Below are 17,625 nucleotides of genomic sequence, written 5' to 3'. Positions count from 1 at the left end.
TGTACACAGAAGACGTAGGGGATAGACATGTCAATGATTAACACAAGACATTAAGAACCTCATGAAACAAGGGGGCCTTGCAATGAAATCTTGGAAACATAACCAAAATCACCTTAGCCTAGGGTATCAAACTTGAATAGTCACCCCCTAAAATTCAGCAAACTCTGCACGGCATGCAAGAATAGTGCAGGAGCTGCTGGAGGCAATATGGCCACCGTGTGATCCAGGAATAAGCTCCCGGGATGTGCACGAGCGCTCCTGCACTATTCCTGCATGGGCACAGCTCCTGTATGCAAATTACCCCATTTGCAGGTGAAAGCCATGCAAATGAGATGAATTTGTGATCCAGGAAGCTGGCAGCCGGCCATGCAGGACTAGTGTAGTCTGCAGAAATTATTCAGTTAGTAACCGAGTACATTTCTGCAAACTACAAAATGGAGCCATGACAGCTCCAAATAAAGGGTGTATATTATGTGGAAACCATGCCAAAGACCAAATATATGGCCATTGGCATGGAAAACAGTTGAAAAAAAATAACTTTAATTTTTATTATCTGATTTTGGCTGTTTAAGAGTAGGGCAGTGGCGCGCAAATGGGACCGGGAAAAATAAAAAAAAAACTTGAAATAAGCATTCTATCCAAAATCACAATTTTGCCATTATACTCAATGGCAGGCAGAAGCCAACATGGCCAGTGACTGGGGAAGGCTCAGTGTGGGACTTGTAACTAGGCATTACCAGGCAATCCTATGCAAATGAGTTGAATGATACTGAATCCTAGATCCCCCCGTAAGGCTAGCCTGCACCCAACCATGTCAGTGCAGGAAGACCATGGTGCGAGCCTAAGAGCTAGTTGACATCATAGAGGGGTATGCCAGGCATACTGGCATACTGTAAGCTTATTGGAGCCCTGTGGCTTGGGTTTGCCCTTAGCTTAGCAGAGCTAAGCAAGGGGGTGTGTCTGAGGCTGCCTAGCACTCTTTACAATGCCTAAATGGGTGTGCACGCCTCGCTCCATGTTTTAAAGAAAAAAAAAGTAAACCAGGAAAAAGCAGCTCTGTGCACATCTGAGCACTGTGTTTGCACGGCAGACCCCAGGGCTTAAACAGGAAGGCAATGGGAAGGGAAAACAGCAGTAGGAAGGTAATCAAGGAGAACTAGCATAGCTGGCAGGTGAAGTGTATCAGAATCAGCCAATTACACAGGCATCAGCCCAGCCCAGCACACCACTATAAACTATGCAAACACCTTTCCCTTTGGTTTTCCCAAAAACTCTACATCACCAGTGTACACAAGCGAGGCAATTTTACCAAACAAAAGCAACAAAATGATAAGGGCTGCAGCAGCTATCACAAATCAACATGTGGAAGAGGCTGAGGGTGGTGAGGATGAGAATGCTGATGACCAACTCACAGTGAGGAGAAGGAGAAGAGTGTACAGACCCAGAGTAACCTACCAGGGGCTACATGAGCCAGAAAGGCTCATCCAGACTCTGCTACACTTTGCTGTGAAGGAAAGGTTAGTTTGCTTATATTTTTTGTATTACTGTATTGCCTTTCTATATTTTGAATACTGTAGTTTGTTTTCTTTACCTTGTGTTTTGCTTGCATTCTGTTTTAACAGCATATTAAAACTTCAAAAGAGACCACAGCTCTCTCTGTTCTGAGTCAGGCAGAATTTTTCCCGCCCTCCTACCCATTTAAGTTGTCTTGTTAAATACCACTGTCTTTCTAGTTGCCCGCCTCTTATGTTAATCTGACCATATATCTCATTTCTCTCTACTTTCACTGGCTTATGTGAGTAATCACAAAATCATCATTTTGAAATCCCACCCTTCAATTATTTAAATTTATTGGCCATCCTACAGTATTTCATAGTACCAAATTACAAAAGTGACCACCCCTTTCAATCCATCTTGCTGTTTTAAAAATAGTAACTCTCCACTAAACCTTAACTTTTAAATAGGTAAAACTCAAGTTACCTACTTTCACATCTAACTTCTGTAGTGCACACTGCAGAGTGCATTCTTTCAATCTTACCTTTAAGCATCCCTGTGACTAGCACTTTCTCTAATACCTGCTGGAAAGCACTAGGAAGCCTTAAACTCATACAAACACTGAACTCTCCTTGTTAATAAGGAGAAATTAATAGTAGGCACTAAACAGCCTATAATTGCAAAGTACCTTGCTAAGGAAACAGCTTCTGTACTTTACAAAGAAAAAAAAGCCCCAAACCAGGCATGTCCAAGGGTCAGCTTCGGTGATTTCTCCTGTCCATCTGGTGAATCTGGGCATACTGGGGCAATGCAGCAATTGCCTCATGTACACAGACAACCCTCTCCTCCTACCACCCAACACTACAACCTGTGAGAGATGCACTTACATAGCCAAAATGGAAGCAAAGCTCTCTCCACCCAAGATTGTGCTAAACAGTCAAGAGGAGAAGGTTAACACCCACACTACACCTCAAGAAACACATAGCCCTTCTAAACCCACACCACCAACACCCACATATAGCAACACTAAATCCACATATGCAGAGGCCCTTAACTGTAACCTGCCCAAGCAACAAAGACCTCTGAAGCTGAAACGCAAACAAACACCAATCACAACCAATGTGTCACATAGTTCACAACACCAGTGTGCCACCCAGCAACAGCCCCTAAGGCAAGACAATGTACCTAACACTTTAGTCATAGGTGACTCTTTAGTCCGGCACACTGATGTCCCTCTCACCAGGTTGAATAAGGAGAAAATTACAGTCAGCTGCCTGTCGGGTGCCAGGATTCACCACATAATGCATGCACTCAAGTCACTCCACAACAAGTACAAATATGACTCTGTCATTGTCCATATTGGAGTGAATGACTTGAGACGTACCTCCCTGGACTACATGAAAAGAGACATGGAAGAGCTCTCGGATCATGTGGCCCAGGCAGGTATGACCCTAGCCCTGAGTAGCATCCTGCCTTCGCCCAGAATGATACCACAATATAAGGATAAAATGATTGACTTCAACAATTGGCTAAGCTTATGGTGTCATTCAAAGGGGATCCAGTATCTGTCTGCCTGGGATGACATGATTGACAGACCACGATGTTTTGCCAGAGATGGTCTGCACCTGTCGCCCCTGGGATTCAGGTTACTGGCTAAGGTTCTTGCCACCCCTATAGTGCCTTTTTAGGCAAACTTCAAAGGACAAAACCACCACTGTAACAGGTACAAGCATGCAAAATCTGAAGGTAATGCTACTCAATGCTAGAAGTCTAAACCTCAAAATGCACTCTCTCGAGGCACTCCTAAAATGGAGAACATCGATATCTGTGCAGTAACTGAGACCTGGTTCAAGGCTCCAGAGAGCACCCTGCAATACCAGGCTACAACTCTTACCACACTTTTCGCCACCAAACCAGGACCGAAACACTAAAGGTGGAGGAGTGTCAATATTCACCAAGGATATTCACACCACCAGGCTAGTTGGCCAACACAATGTGTCTGAAATTCTCCAAGTGCAACTAACACTAGGTAAGACTGCAATCCAAATTGTAGCTTGCTACAGATCCCCACCATACCCCAAGATTCTCACTAAACCTTTTAAACATACTGGAAAATATTAAGATAGAACCAAACACCCTAATACTGGGTGATTTTAACTACCCTGCCATTAACTGGGAAAACTACTCATGTCCCAACACCTTTGCAGCGGTTCTTGGAATTCATAAATTCCAATGCCCTGGATCAACTAATCCATAGTCCCACCAGGGCTCCAATATCCTAGACCTGGTCATTACCAACATGGCAAATCAATGCTCCATACCTATGGTCACCCCTCGTTAGTCAGGTCTGACCATAAGCTAATCACCCTTAACATCCACATCCCACCCCACCCCCAGTAAAGAAACCACCATAAAAACTTCTCCAAAGCCAACTTCATGCTACTCAAGTCAGAAGTGACAAACTTCATGACACCCATGCAGACGGAACTGAAAGTTCAACTGCTGAATCCTACACTAAGGCACTGTACGAGCACATCCACTCATGCATGAATTGTGCCATCCCAAATAGAACCAAAATGCTCTCATCCAAAAAGGAAGCCAATCTGGTGGTCCCCTGCCATAAACAAACTTTACAACAAAAGGAAGAAACTTTTGCAGAAAAGAGGAAAATCCCAGGAAGCAAAAAACTCCCTTACTAGCCTCAGTAAGAAACTGAGATGCCTCATAAAATCCTCCAAAGCTAGTTATGAAAATAAAATTGCCAACGATTCCAAAGACAACCACAAAGCATTCTATAACTATGTCAAGAATCTAAATGGCAATGCTCAGATCTGCTCTGAGCTAAAACAGAATGGCAATAAATATACTGATCCAAAGGATATTGCCAATATCCTGGCAGATCGATTCAGTGCCAACTTCACCCCTCTCACCCCTAAATGGCCCATCTCAATACCGGAAGATTGCCAAATTCCAGTAATAACGGCCACACAGGTACAAAACGCACTCTCTAAAGCCAAGAATACAGCATCCATGGGACCAGATGACATCCCGGGCTGTGTACTACATGAACTACAATATGAACTGGCACCTCACCTAAGTGTCATGTTTAATCATAGCCTCACCTCAGGTTTCGTGCCCACTGAGTGGCGCAGAGCTACAGTTATCCCAATCCACAAGGGGGGATCCACCTTGGATCCCAGAAACTACCGTCCCATCAGTCCGACAAGCCTTATCTGCAAGGCCATGGAGCGTATTATCATGGAACTTATAAACAAAGACATTGGCAACCTTCAAACACTGGACCCCACCCAGTTTGGGTTTGTGAAGGGCCAATCTTGTCTCCTGAACCTGATTGACTTCTTTGAATCAGTCTCCAGAGCCATGGACAAAGGTAAGGTGGTCCACACAGCCTATCTAGACCTTGCCAAGGCCTTTGACACCATCCCCCACTCTGGAATCATAGATAAACTTACTAAGTTGGGTATTAATCCCTATGTCACCCAATGGGTTGCTAAATGGCTTACTGATAGAACCCACACTGTAAAGGTAGCCGACTCCAAATCCAGCTCCAGACAAGTGACAAGTGGAGTACCTCAGGGTTCAGTCCTGGGGCCGCTCTTGTTTGGCATCTACTTCTCTGAAGTACAGGTCAACACTAAGGGACTCTGGCTAACAAAGTTTGCAGATGACTGCAAACTGGGAGGCATTATTGAATCCCCAAATGATGTGGATACTCTACAAAAGGGCCTTACAGAAACAGATGCTTGGTGCCAGAGCCATGGGCTCAAGCTTAATGCCAAGAAATGTATTGTTATCCCCTTTGGGAAAAAACATGTATCCATGAATTACCATATAGGTGGCAGTACACTAAACACAGAAAGTGTGATAAGAGACTTAGGGACACAGGTGGACACTGGTCTCACCTTCGATAACCACATCACCATAACAGTCAGGAAATCCTTCTATGTGGCACACCTCATCATGAAGGGCTTTTCATCCAGAAAAAAGGAGGTCACTGTCCCACTGTACTCATCCCTCATTAGACCCATTATAGAATGCAACACCCCATTTGGTATGTACCTCTCAAGACATCTGCAACAACTGGAAAGGCCTCAGAAATACCTCACTAAAAGAATCACAGGCCTAAAGCAGATGCCGTACGCTGACCGCCTTAAAAAACTCCAGCTATAGTCTGTCGCATATCGTCTACTCAGAGGCGATCTCTGCTTAACATACAAGGCCATGTCAAACCCAGAGCTGTTGGACATGCTACACTTAAAGAAATCCCAATCCCTCAGAGCTACATGCTCCAGGGATCTAAACCTTGTCATCACAATAAACAAAACATGCTGGAGGGATAGGTTCCTGACCCAGAGACTCCCCAGACTCTGGAATAGATTGCCCATACATGTCAAGCAGAGTGCCTCTTTGGACCTCTTCAAGAGGAACCATGACATTTGGATTGGAGAAAGGAAATTCACCCCAGGGATCACGTCAGTCGCCCTGCTAGACAGGGGTCCAGGAAAGTAAATAATGTGGGAAGAAATAGCCAGGGAATTGTTATGGCTAGGCTTCTATAGGCCCTAGGGCTGATAGCCTAGTACCAACCTATGAACCTATAAGATAGTGGAGGGAGTGGATAGGGTGGACCTGGACCTCCTACAGCAAATTGTTGAGCTGTGCCGCCACACCACACACACACAGAACCAACAGAGAGGAACCCCGTCCCAGTGGATGCCAAGGTATGTGTAGACCTATGAATACTAGCCACAGATACCTTCCAAAGGCCAACTGGGGATACCAATGGGATCTCACAGCCATCAGCATCTGGTGTACTCCACCAGCTCCTGGATGCCATGTCAGCACATGCTGGTGAACACTTATATTTCCACAACACCCATGAGGTGTTGGCCAGCAATATGTGTCTCTTCCACCAAATAGCAAAATACCCTGAGGTAGTGGGTGCTATAGGCTGCACGGACATATGCATCAAAGCACCACCTGGTGAGCGAGGTAGGGTCTACATCAACTGCAAGGGCTTCCCCTCCATCAACTGCCATGTCATGTACGATGCCCAGGGCATTATAATGAATGTGTGTGCTGGCTGCCCTGGAAGCTATCATGACTTCCACATCTGGACTCTGATGCAGCTGTACCAGAGATTTTCCAATGGGGACATCCCTTTCGGCCACCTAGTGGGGAATGCTGGTTATGCACTGGAGCCATGGCTGATGACACCCATCAGAGATGCACACACACCCAAACAAAAACTCCATAATGAGGCACACGCACAGACCAGAATTATAATAGAGCATGTGTTTGGGATGCTCAAGTCACGGTTCTGGTGCCTGGACACAGCCAGTGGAGCCTTGCAGTACTCACCAGCTACATGTACCCAAATTGTCATCGTATGTGCCATGCTACACAATATGATCCTGTGGAAACAGCTGCAGCAGGTACAGCATGGGGCAGGGCCACACAACCCCCCACCATTGCCAAGGCCTATACAGGCACAGAGTGACTCAGAGGAGGAACAACCTGAGCCTGCCCCAGTAGGCAGAAGGAGGCATGCTCAGTATGCCCAGGCCATGGCAAAGAGGCAACGCATAGCACATAAACTGACATGGTAGGGACCCAAGGAATGACACCTCTCTCTCTCTCTGACTCACACATACAGTAAAAGGGATGCCAAACATGACACTACCTGTGCTTGACCATGTATAGGGAGTGTACTATGTGCATCTGACATAGGCAGCTCTTCAGCACCATCCTCAATACTGGCACACCCACAAGGTAAGTCACTCTTTTTACCAATTGCTGAATGGAATAGTATGTGTTGTTACTTGTATCTATGGTATGGATGTGAGCATGCAAGGGAATTGGGTGGCTGAATGGGATGCCAGCAGATAGTAGACACCTATAGTGGCAGCATGAGATCTGTAACAAATACTGGTGTCACCATAGTAGCCAGTACTAGAGAAGGAGACAAAACTCACTGCAGGAAATGCGCTGGGCCACATACGTGTCCATAGGACACACACATGCCAGTCAGGGAGGTTCACATACCCAACAACAGTCTCAGCCAGCAGGACAGGTGTAGACAAACACAAACAAAGGCTGTGCTAAGTCCTCTAATTGATGGCTATGGAGAACATCCCTCCCAGACCTACACAGACAGACTACAACAGGTCAGGCAGTGGGATGTTAGTTCTGAAGGGTGAGAAGTCAGAAACTGAAATGTAGGTCAATCAAACCTAAGACCTGTAGTACACTGATATGCCTCTAGTCAGCATGATAGGTTAGAATACAGAATGAAATGGAGTACCTGAAATACCAGTATAGTCATAGCAAATGTGTACAAGTGTCAGGTGTGCCCACCCCCAATCCTATGTAGAAATGTAGTAACAGTCAGGTGTACTCCTCCAATCCTAGGTAGAACTGTAGTAACAGTCAGGTGAGCCACACCAATCCTATGTAGAAATGTAACAACAGTTAGGTGTGCCCCTCAATCCTATGTAGAAATGTAGTAACATGTATGTGTAGGTATAATAAGAGTGAAATGCAGATTACCTGAGCTGACCAAGGTAGCAGGATATATTGTAGCATGTGTACAATATGCAGGGCTGTGTGTGTTAGGTTGGTGTGTGTCATATATTGTGTGAGAGTGGTTAGTATGTATGCATGGTGCGGTTTATCCTGTTGGCCACTGGCCAGTACTGCCGATGACAGGGCCAAGTTCTCACAACTGCAGTGTCAAATACAATGCTTCCCAGCAAAACACATTCCAGCAGTAAGCCATAGTAAATGTTTGGAAGTAATATGTGTCACCATCTGAAAGATCAATATGGCATGAACGTGGGCCCAGACATACAAGCAGTACACAGGGGGAAGTACCCCAGACAGATAGTGTATAATATGTAACTGTCAAATGGACATGCCCTTGGAATTGTACATATAGGTCAGCAGCACATTACTTGGGCTTGTAGTAGGGAATACCAATGTCATCTGGCCAAACACTGGCAGACCACAAAGGTCATAGGTATGAAGTATTGAGAAACAGCTGATGTCCCTGCACAAGCCAGCATAAGTGGAATGTCCCATGCATATCTGTGAGTCATTTGCAAAGAGTGTCCATAGCACACATACACCCAGCTCACCCCACCACCATCCACATGTACCTCTCCAGTTTTATCCCTGCTGTTGGGAATGAGTACAATATGACCCCCACCTTTGTATGGCAATAGCTAAAGTATGCAGCATGCAGAACAGGTGCCCCATGCAGGTGTGTCCCTAGCTGTAAGCAGCACCCTGCCAGCATCCACACCAGTGGATCAATAATGGCAGAAAGTATCAGCATGAACACCTTGCACACCTACCCTGTCACCCCACAATATAGTGTATTGCAGTCTGGGACTGTAGGAGTGACAGAATGCAACTGCCTGCTACAGCTGGCCTGCATCACTACCAAATGGCCTACAGTCCTCTGCCAAAGGCCTGTGTCTCACCTGTACTGCCAATGTATGTTATGTCATGGACTCCCAAATAACATAACACAGTCCACAGAAACAAAATGCAAGGCCATGTGGACAAATCTCAGTAACATGTCCACCATGTTCTACTGCATAGACTGTGGACCAATACCAAATTACTGCTGGGATTAGGTGATAATTATAGGGAACATATCAGATAATGTTTTCATAATGTATGGAAGTGGGTAGAATAACAAAGGGGGGTGGGAGCATGGACGTCATGGAGTGTGTGAAGTCAGAAACTCAGCCATGTGCACATACTGTCCCTGGCTGTAAACATAAGAATGGGTGGCTACAAACCTGCTCGTAAACAACAATGTGAAGTGGTAATGTCCAGAATTATGACTCCTGCCTCTGGGTAACCTGTGTGAATCTGTACAGCTGTGAGTTTTGGCCACAGCAGGATATGGCCATACTGTCACGTTGATGGATGTACAAGCATGGGATCCTCAGCCACCACTGTACCAAGGTGCTGAACCATTTACACAGACCCAGCAGCAAGTGTCTGCAGCTTTCCCTCCAGAATGGCATGATTGTGCAATAATATGTAGGCTGCTGACCACAATACTGGACACAGCTGCATTCACTCTGTGTTCCCCAGGACATCATTGCAAGCAAATATGTATACCTGACAGTACTTGATGACATAAAACATTACAGTGTAAAACAGTACATATGTCTGAATATCTCTGCTAACACCAGGACCATGTAGCAGAAGCAGCACAGACACAATTACATACAGTAACCCACTATCCTTTGCCCATTTTTACCCCATATTGTCAACTGATCTACAGATATCCTGCAGAAACAGTTTGCTAGCTGTAGGTGTAGAACACAAAAGTCTGCACTGGAGTACAATCTACTTGGAATGGATTCACACATTCAACACAGAAGGTCATACTGGGCATGCTCCTACACTCAGAGAAATGAAGGCCATGTCAGACAACAAAATACTGAAAGGTCATATTGGGCATACTCACACACTTACATGAAGTCCAAGCCTGGCAACAACAGTGGACCATACATATCTGACAATCGCAGATGTTAGTGCATACACTCCTCAGTACACACCAGTCATGCTTTGCACACACATTGGATAGGAATACACACATGTATCCAAGGACAACACACTATAATAGGCCAAAAATACACATACATAGATGTGTGGAAGAGAGTGACAGTGACAAAGAGCCACCCATAATGAGGCCTGTCCCACCCAGCACACATCCAATTGGCTAAAACCACATGATGTGCAAATGTCAATAGACATTTGCCTCTGGTATCCCTCAGCACTATAGTGTCTGTGGTGCTTGTGCTAACTGTGTAACATGACTGTACAATGCAGTAGTCATCTACTAGTTGTATGCATGTACCTGTGGAATATAAACCTATGTGTGCCTGAGTGTTGTGTGTCTCCCTCTAGATGAATGGGTTATGGCCCATGCACACACACTGCACTCCCCAATGCCCTATTATGGCAAGCCTGCTGATGTCTTTTCCATGAAATACACCTTTGGGGAAGTAGTCACCCAGTAATCTCTGTGGTGTGTCCTATAACTGTGTAATGCTATAGTGTGATGTCGTAGTTAGGTAGGAGTTCTAATCCTAGATGTGGAAACTGTGTTGGGATCAATGCATTTTTAGGCCAGTCATACTCACTACAATTTCATGCCCTACATTGGCAGGGATGCTGATGTCATTCAGTTTGAAATACACCTTTGGGGAAGGAGTAGTCCAGTAATCTCCATGGTGGGTCCTATAACTGTGTAATGCTGTAGTATGATTTACTAGTTAGGTAGGAGTCCTATTCCCAGGCATGCAAATGTAAAACTTTGTGTGTTTGTATGTCTGTGTAGGGAGCAATGCTTTTTAGGCTGGTCACACTCATTACAATTTCAAATGCCCTGCTTTGGCAGGGCTGCTAGTGTCATTCATTTCATACACCTTTGGGGAAGGAATAAGCCAGTAGTCTCAGTGGCATGTCATATAACTGCGTAATGCTGTAGTGAGATGTACTAGTTAGGTAGGAGTTCTATTCCCAGACATGGCAAGTGTAAAAGTGTGTGTGTGTGTTGTTTGTCTGTGTAGGAATGAATTCTTTTTTATGCCAGTCACACTCACTACAATGTCAAATGCCCTACTTTGGCAGGGCTGCTAATGTCATTCACTTTGAAATACACCTTCGGGGAAGGAGTAGCTCAGTAATCTCCATGGCGCACCCTATAACTGTGTAATTCTGTAGTGTGATATACTAGTTAGGTAGGAGTTCTACTACCAGACATGGCAACTGTGTGTATGTTTGTATGTGTGTGTGTGTGTGTGTGTGTGTGTGTCTGTGTGTGTGTGTGTCTGTGTGTGTGTGTGTGTGTGTGTGTGTGTGTGTGTGTAAAGATCAATGTTTTATTGGTCATTCACATACACTACGCACACCTAAAAATGGAGAACACTGATAACTATGCAATACCAGAGACCTGATCCAAGGGTCCAGAGAGCATCCCTGCAATGCCAGGTACAGCTCTCACCACACCTGTTGGCCACCAAACCAGGACCAAAACAATAAAGGTGGAGGAGTGTCCATATTCCCCAAGGATATTCACACCACCAGGCTACTTGCTCAACAGAATGTGTCTGAAATGCCACCTGTGCAACTAACAGTAGATTAGAGTGCATTCCAAATTGTATAGATTGTTACAGATCCCCACCATGTCCATTGATACCAACTATAGCTTTTGAAACATACTGTGCAATATTATGATACAAGCAAACAACCTAATACTGGGGGTGTTACACTGCCCTGCCATTAACTGGGAAAACTACTTGTGTACCAAAATGTGTGCCCAGTGCTTCTTGGAAGTCATAATTCCCAATGCCCTAAATCAAGTAAACCATAGTCCCACCAGGAGCTCAGATATCCTAGACCTGGTCATTACCAACATGGGAAATCAATGACCTACACCTATGGTCACCCCATCGGTGGTCAGATCTGCCTTAACATCAACAACCCTCACCCACACCCCAGTAAGGAAACCTCTGTAACACACATCTCCAAAGTCAATGTCATGCTACACATGTCAGACGTGACTAACGTCATGACACCCATGCAGATGGGAACTGAAAGGACGACTACTGAATCATATATGAAGGCACTGTGCGAGCACATCCACTCATGCATGAATCGTGCCATCCAATATATAACCAAGATGATCTCCACCAAGAAAAGGAAGCCAATGTGGTGGCCCCCTGCCATAAACATACTGTACAACAAAAGGAGGAAACTGTTGCTGAAATGGGGGAATTTCCAGGATGCAAAATACTCCCTTACCAGCTACAGTAAGAGGCAGAGATCCCTCATAACATCCACCAAAGCTAGTTACGAATATAATATAGCCAAATATGTTAAAGACAACTGCAAGCTGTTCCATAGCTATGTGAGGAATCTAAATGGTAAAACTGAGAACTGCTCTGAGCTACAACAGGATGGTATTAAATATACTGCTCCCAGGGATATTGCCAATATCCTGGCAGATCAATTCAGTGTCAACTGCACCCCCTCCCTACCCCCAAAGGGCCCATCTCAACACTGAAAGATTGCCATATTCCGGTAATAACAGGACATAAGTAAAAAACACACTCTCCAGAGCTATGATAACAGTAGCCATGAGACCAGTCAACATTCTGGGCTGTGTACTACATGAGCTACAAACTGAACTGGCACCTCACCTATGTGCCATGTCTAATCATAGCCACACATCAGGCTTCGTGCCCACTGTGTGGCACTTAGCTACAGTTATCCCAGTCCACAAGGGGGGATCCACCTTGGATCCTGGGAACTACAGCCCCAGCAGTATGACATGCCTGATCTGCAAGTCCATGGAATGTATTATGATGGAAATTAAAACAAAGATATTGGCAACCTGCAAACACTGGACCCTAACCAGGTTGGGTTTGTGAAGGGGCAATCATGTCACCTCAACCTGAATGACAACTGTGAATCCATCTCCAGAGCTGTGGACGAGGGTAAGGTGGTTTATACAGCCTATCTGGACCTCGCCAAGGCCTACGACACCATCCTGCAGTCTGGAATCATAGATAAATGTATCAAGCTGGCCATTAATCTCTATGTCACCAGATGGGCTGCCAACTGCTGCACTGACAGAATCCACACTGTAATTGTAGGTAACACCAACCCCAGCCCCAGCCAAGTGACAGTTGGAGTATCTTAGGGTTCATTCCTGGCACCGCCCTTGTTTGGCTTCTACTGCTCTGAAGTGCAGTCCAACAGTAAGGGACACTGGCAAACAAAGTTTGCAGATGACTGCACACTGGCAGGCAGTATTGAATCCCCACATGATGTGGATATTGTACAGAATGGCCTTACAGAATGACATGCTTGGTGCCTGAGCCATGGCATCAAGATCAACACCAAGAAATATATAGTTATCCCCATTGGGAAGGGACATATACCTGTGAAGTACCACATAGGTGGGAGTACACTAAACACCTAAAGTGTGATAACAGACTTACGGACACAGGTGGACAGTGGTCTCACCTTTGATAACCACATCACCACAACTGTCAGGAAACCCACCTATTTGGCACACCTCCCACTAAGGGCTTTACATCCAGGAAAAGGAGGCCATTGTCCCACTGTAGTCATCTCTCAGTAGACCCAGTACAGGCTACAATGGCCTGTTACGTATGTACCTAACAAGACATCTGCAACAACTAAAGAGGCTGCAGACATACCTCACAAAATGAATCACAGGCCTAAACCAGATGCCCTAAGCTGACCATCTGAAAATCATCCAGCTATATACTGTCATGTATTGTATTCTCAGAGGCAACCTCTGCTTAACATACCATGCCATGTAAAACCCGCAGCTGTTGGACATGCTACACTTAAAGAATTCCAAACCCTCACAGCCACATGCATCAGGGATCCATATCTTGTCATCACAATGAACAATACATGCTGGATGGGTGTGTTCCTGACCCAGAGACTCCCCAGACTCTGGAATAGACTGCCCATACATGTCAAGCAGAGTGCCTCTTTGGTCCTCTTCTAAAGGAACCTGGATGATTGGATGGAAGATAGGAAATTGACCTCAAGGATCATGTCAGCTGCCCTGCTAGACAGGAGTGCAGGGAAGTAAATATTGTGGGAAGTCATAGCCAGGGAATTGTCAGGTCTAGGCATATATAGGCCCTAGGGCCAATAGCCTAGTATCAACATATGAACCTATGAACTATACTTTTCATTGCCCAACCTTGGCAAGGTTGCTGATGTCATTCACTTTGAAATACACCTTTGGGGAAAGAGTATCCCAGTAATTTACATGGAACATCCTATAAATGCATAATGCTGTAGTGTGATATAATACTTAGGTAGGAGTTCTGTTCCCAGACATAGCAAGTGTAGATGGTTTTGTGTGTGTGTGTTTGTTTGTCTGTGTAGGGAGCAATGCTTTTGAAGACATTCATAGTCACTACAACCTCCACTGCCCTTCCTTGGCAAGCCTGCTGATGTCATTCACTTTGAAATACACCTTTGGAGAAAGAGTAGCCTAGTAATCTCCATGGCTCATGCTATAACTGTGTAACACTGTAGTGTGATGTACCAGTTAGGTAGGAGTTATAATCCCAGACATGGCAAGTGTTTGTGTGTGTGTGTGTGTGTGTGTGTGTGTGTGTGTGTGTGTGTGTGTGTGTGTGTGTGTGTGTGTGTCATTCATATCCTGTGTGGAGGTGGCTGTGAGTGTGTAACAACTGGACTCAATATGGAGCGGGCTTTGCAAATTTCTTATATGGTGGGCCTATTATATGTCACAATGTCCACCTTACAAGGATAACAGATGTCAAACAGCAGAGAGGCTGGGGTAGACAATCCATACCCCTGTATGTGACATCAAAGCCTGGCAAAAAATATAGACAACCCTTGTATTACCCAGAGAGCACTCTCAACCCATGTCTCATACACAAATACACTCAGCTAGGCAACAACCACTGTGTTGGTAGTTCCCTACATATTGCCCAAAGATAGTAACCATGGTGTGATTGCAGTGGACTACAGAGGGCATGGTACCCTGTCCCATCCCTACAATAGGCACATAACTGCATACAGTGCTCCTTCACTATGTTCCCCACTGGACGCCTGCAACAACTGTATAGCCAGCAAATGTAAACCACAAAGGCCATACCATGCCTTATACATATGCTCTGTATGGACAGATGACACTGACACCAGGGAATACTTGTATCATGCTATCAATGTAAGTGGAGGGTCAGCCTGGTGTCCATTACCAGTTCTCACCACATGTGGCCAGGAATGGCACATCTGATGATAACAATCTGTGTACACAACATGCCCCTGACACCCCAGATACACTTTCACATGTCACAGAACATACATGTCAGATGTGTGCACATCCCAGTCACCGTCCATGTCGTGGACTATAGAACACATACATGGCAAGCATTGCACAGCACTGGCCATCCACAATAGTAACCCAGATGACTGGATGGTGTATACGATACCCACCTGTGTGAGCCAATCCAGACAGTACACCCCTGAGCCACACAGCAGACCATTGTCATGTGGCCTGATGCCAAGGTATACCCTTTACCTAGCCTTTTACAGCCTCCTGGCACAGTCAACCACTATACACCTGTGAAGCAATGCACCCATGCATGCCAATACTGGCAACCTGTGTCTGTGTGTCTGTGTGTGTGTGTGTGTGTGTGTGTGTGTGTGTGTGTGTGTGTGTGTGTGTGTGTGTGTGTGTGTGTGTGTGTGGAGTATAATGATTTGAATGCCATTCACACTCACTAGACCTTCCAATGGCCTACTGAAGCATGCCTTCTAATGTCAGACACCCTGGCATATCCTTTACCCATATATCATCCTGATATCCCCTGTGGTGCATGTGATACCTGTGTTTTACTGTATTGTGGCAAACTAGCTAGTTAGGAAGTCTAAGCCTTACCCTGCCAACTGTGATAATGTGTGTGAGTCCCAGAGAGAGTGTGGCTGTGTTGACCTTGACACCTGTTCATGTGGACAGGGACGTGTACTACGCCTAGCTTTTCCCTCCATTATCACTGTTGCGGATGCCACTCATCAAGAAATATACCTTTGGACAGCTTCTCCAACATATAAGCTCTGTGGTGCATGCAATAACTGCATAGACATGTGATAACAGTACATAGTCAGGCAGGGGTTGAAACCCTGTACTGGTAAGTGTGTGACACAGACATGCTTAGGCTTTACTCTCCCGCTCACTCTCTGTCTGTTTCTCTCCCTCCCTCTCTGGTGGATGTGGAGAAGTACACCTGCTTTGCTAAGGCAGCAGCTTGCTTTTTGTAAGGGATGCTCATGATTAGCTGATGGCCTCTGCATGAATTGCAGTCCCCCACTAGCTGATTCCATGTGGGAAAGCTGTGGTAACATTCCCATAGCCAATTGCATGGAAACACACTTCTATAGCTAGGAACATCATGTGGGTTTTGGCCCTTTTCATTCACTGTGAGCAGGACTTCATACTGGTGTTTGGCAAACAACATCACAGATGGTAGTGGGCTATACCTCTAACAACATACACTGTGGAGACAGGACAACAAACAGGAGGGGGATGTTCCAGACATGACTACAGAATGTAAGTGTTGCTTTTCTGCCTTTGGAGTAATGTTGGTTTAACATGGTGTGTGTAGATATAGCTGGTCTACATGCTTAATACCTGTGATGACAGTGTTATGTGTTTGAGGAAACACCCATCTGTAGGGTTATCTGCAAACTGGCTAGTGTTTGGAGTCTTATGTGTCTTGTGTTACTCACAGTTCACCTATGTTAGAACTGCAGAAGCATAGTCTGAGGATTGCAGTCAGTACATGGTGACAGCCATGAGAGTTACTGACTTCATATCCCTCATAGGAGATATGTCGCAACAAACCCTGTTACAACAGTAAATGTATGAGGATATCACAGCAACAGGCTGATATTGGTCCAGTATTTGTGGCTCCAGCCACAAGTCTGTCAACCTTTGTACATATGTCATGCAGTAAGAGGTGCATATGTTCTGTACACCATTATGTATTGACATCATACCTGATAACAAGCCAGTCAGATATCAGACTTCTAGACATGTTATGTATAGTAGGGGTTATTTCTGATGACAGAGTAGTGGGGTCTGTGTACTTATGGTGATTGTCGACAGTATGTGTATTGAGAATACATACCTTGGCCTGTGTACAGACTGTGGTAGATGTCATTGTTCTTGGTTCCATTCTATCGGATGTTACATGCTGCTCCAGTTTATGTTACCCTATCAGCTCACATGTTTGTAGGGCCAAACACACACATGTCCCATACAACAGACAAGCATTGGAACACACTGTGTCATGATCCAGTGTATTTAGGGTTAGTGTGTGAGTGTCACATATGAGGATGGTGTTGATCAGACAGTCCACATAGTGTAATATTAAGCTTGTGTACCATATGTGGCTGTGGCTGTATTCACATTGGTTGTGGGTATGCGCTTTCACACAGAAGTCTGTTACTCTGTGCTGTGACATGCCTGTAGAGCACATTATATTTGCAGGTACGTGT

This window comes from Protopterus annectens, chromosome 2.part2 (genome assembly GCF_019279795.1).
Source record: "Protopterus annectens isolate FY-2018-M chromosome 2.part2, PAN1.0, whole genome shotgun sequence".
Lineage (NCBI taxonomy): Eukaryota > Metazoa > Chordata > Ceratodontiformes > Protopteridae > Protopterus > Protopterus annectens.
This window is presented reverse-complemented; position numbering follows the sequence as displayed.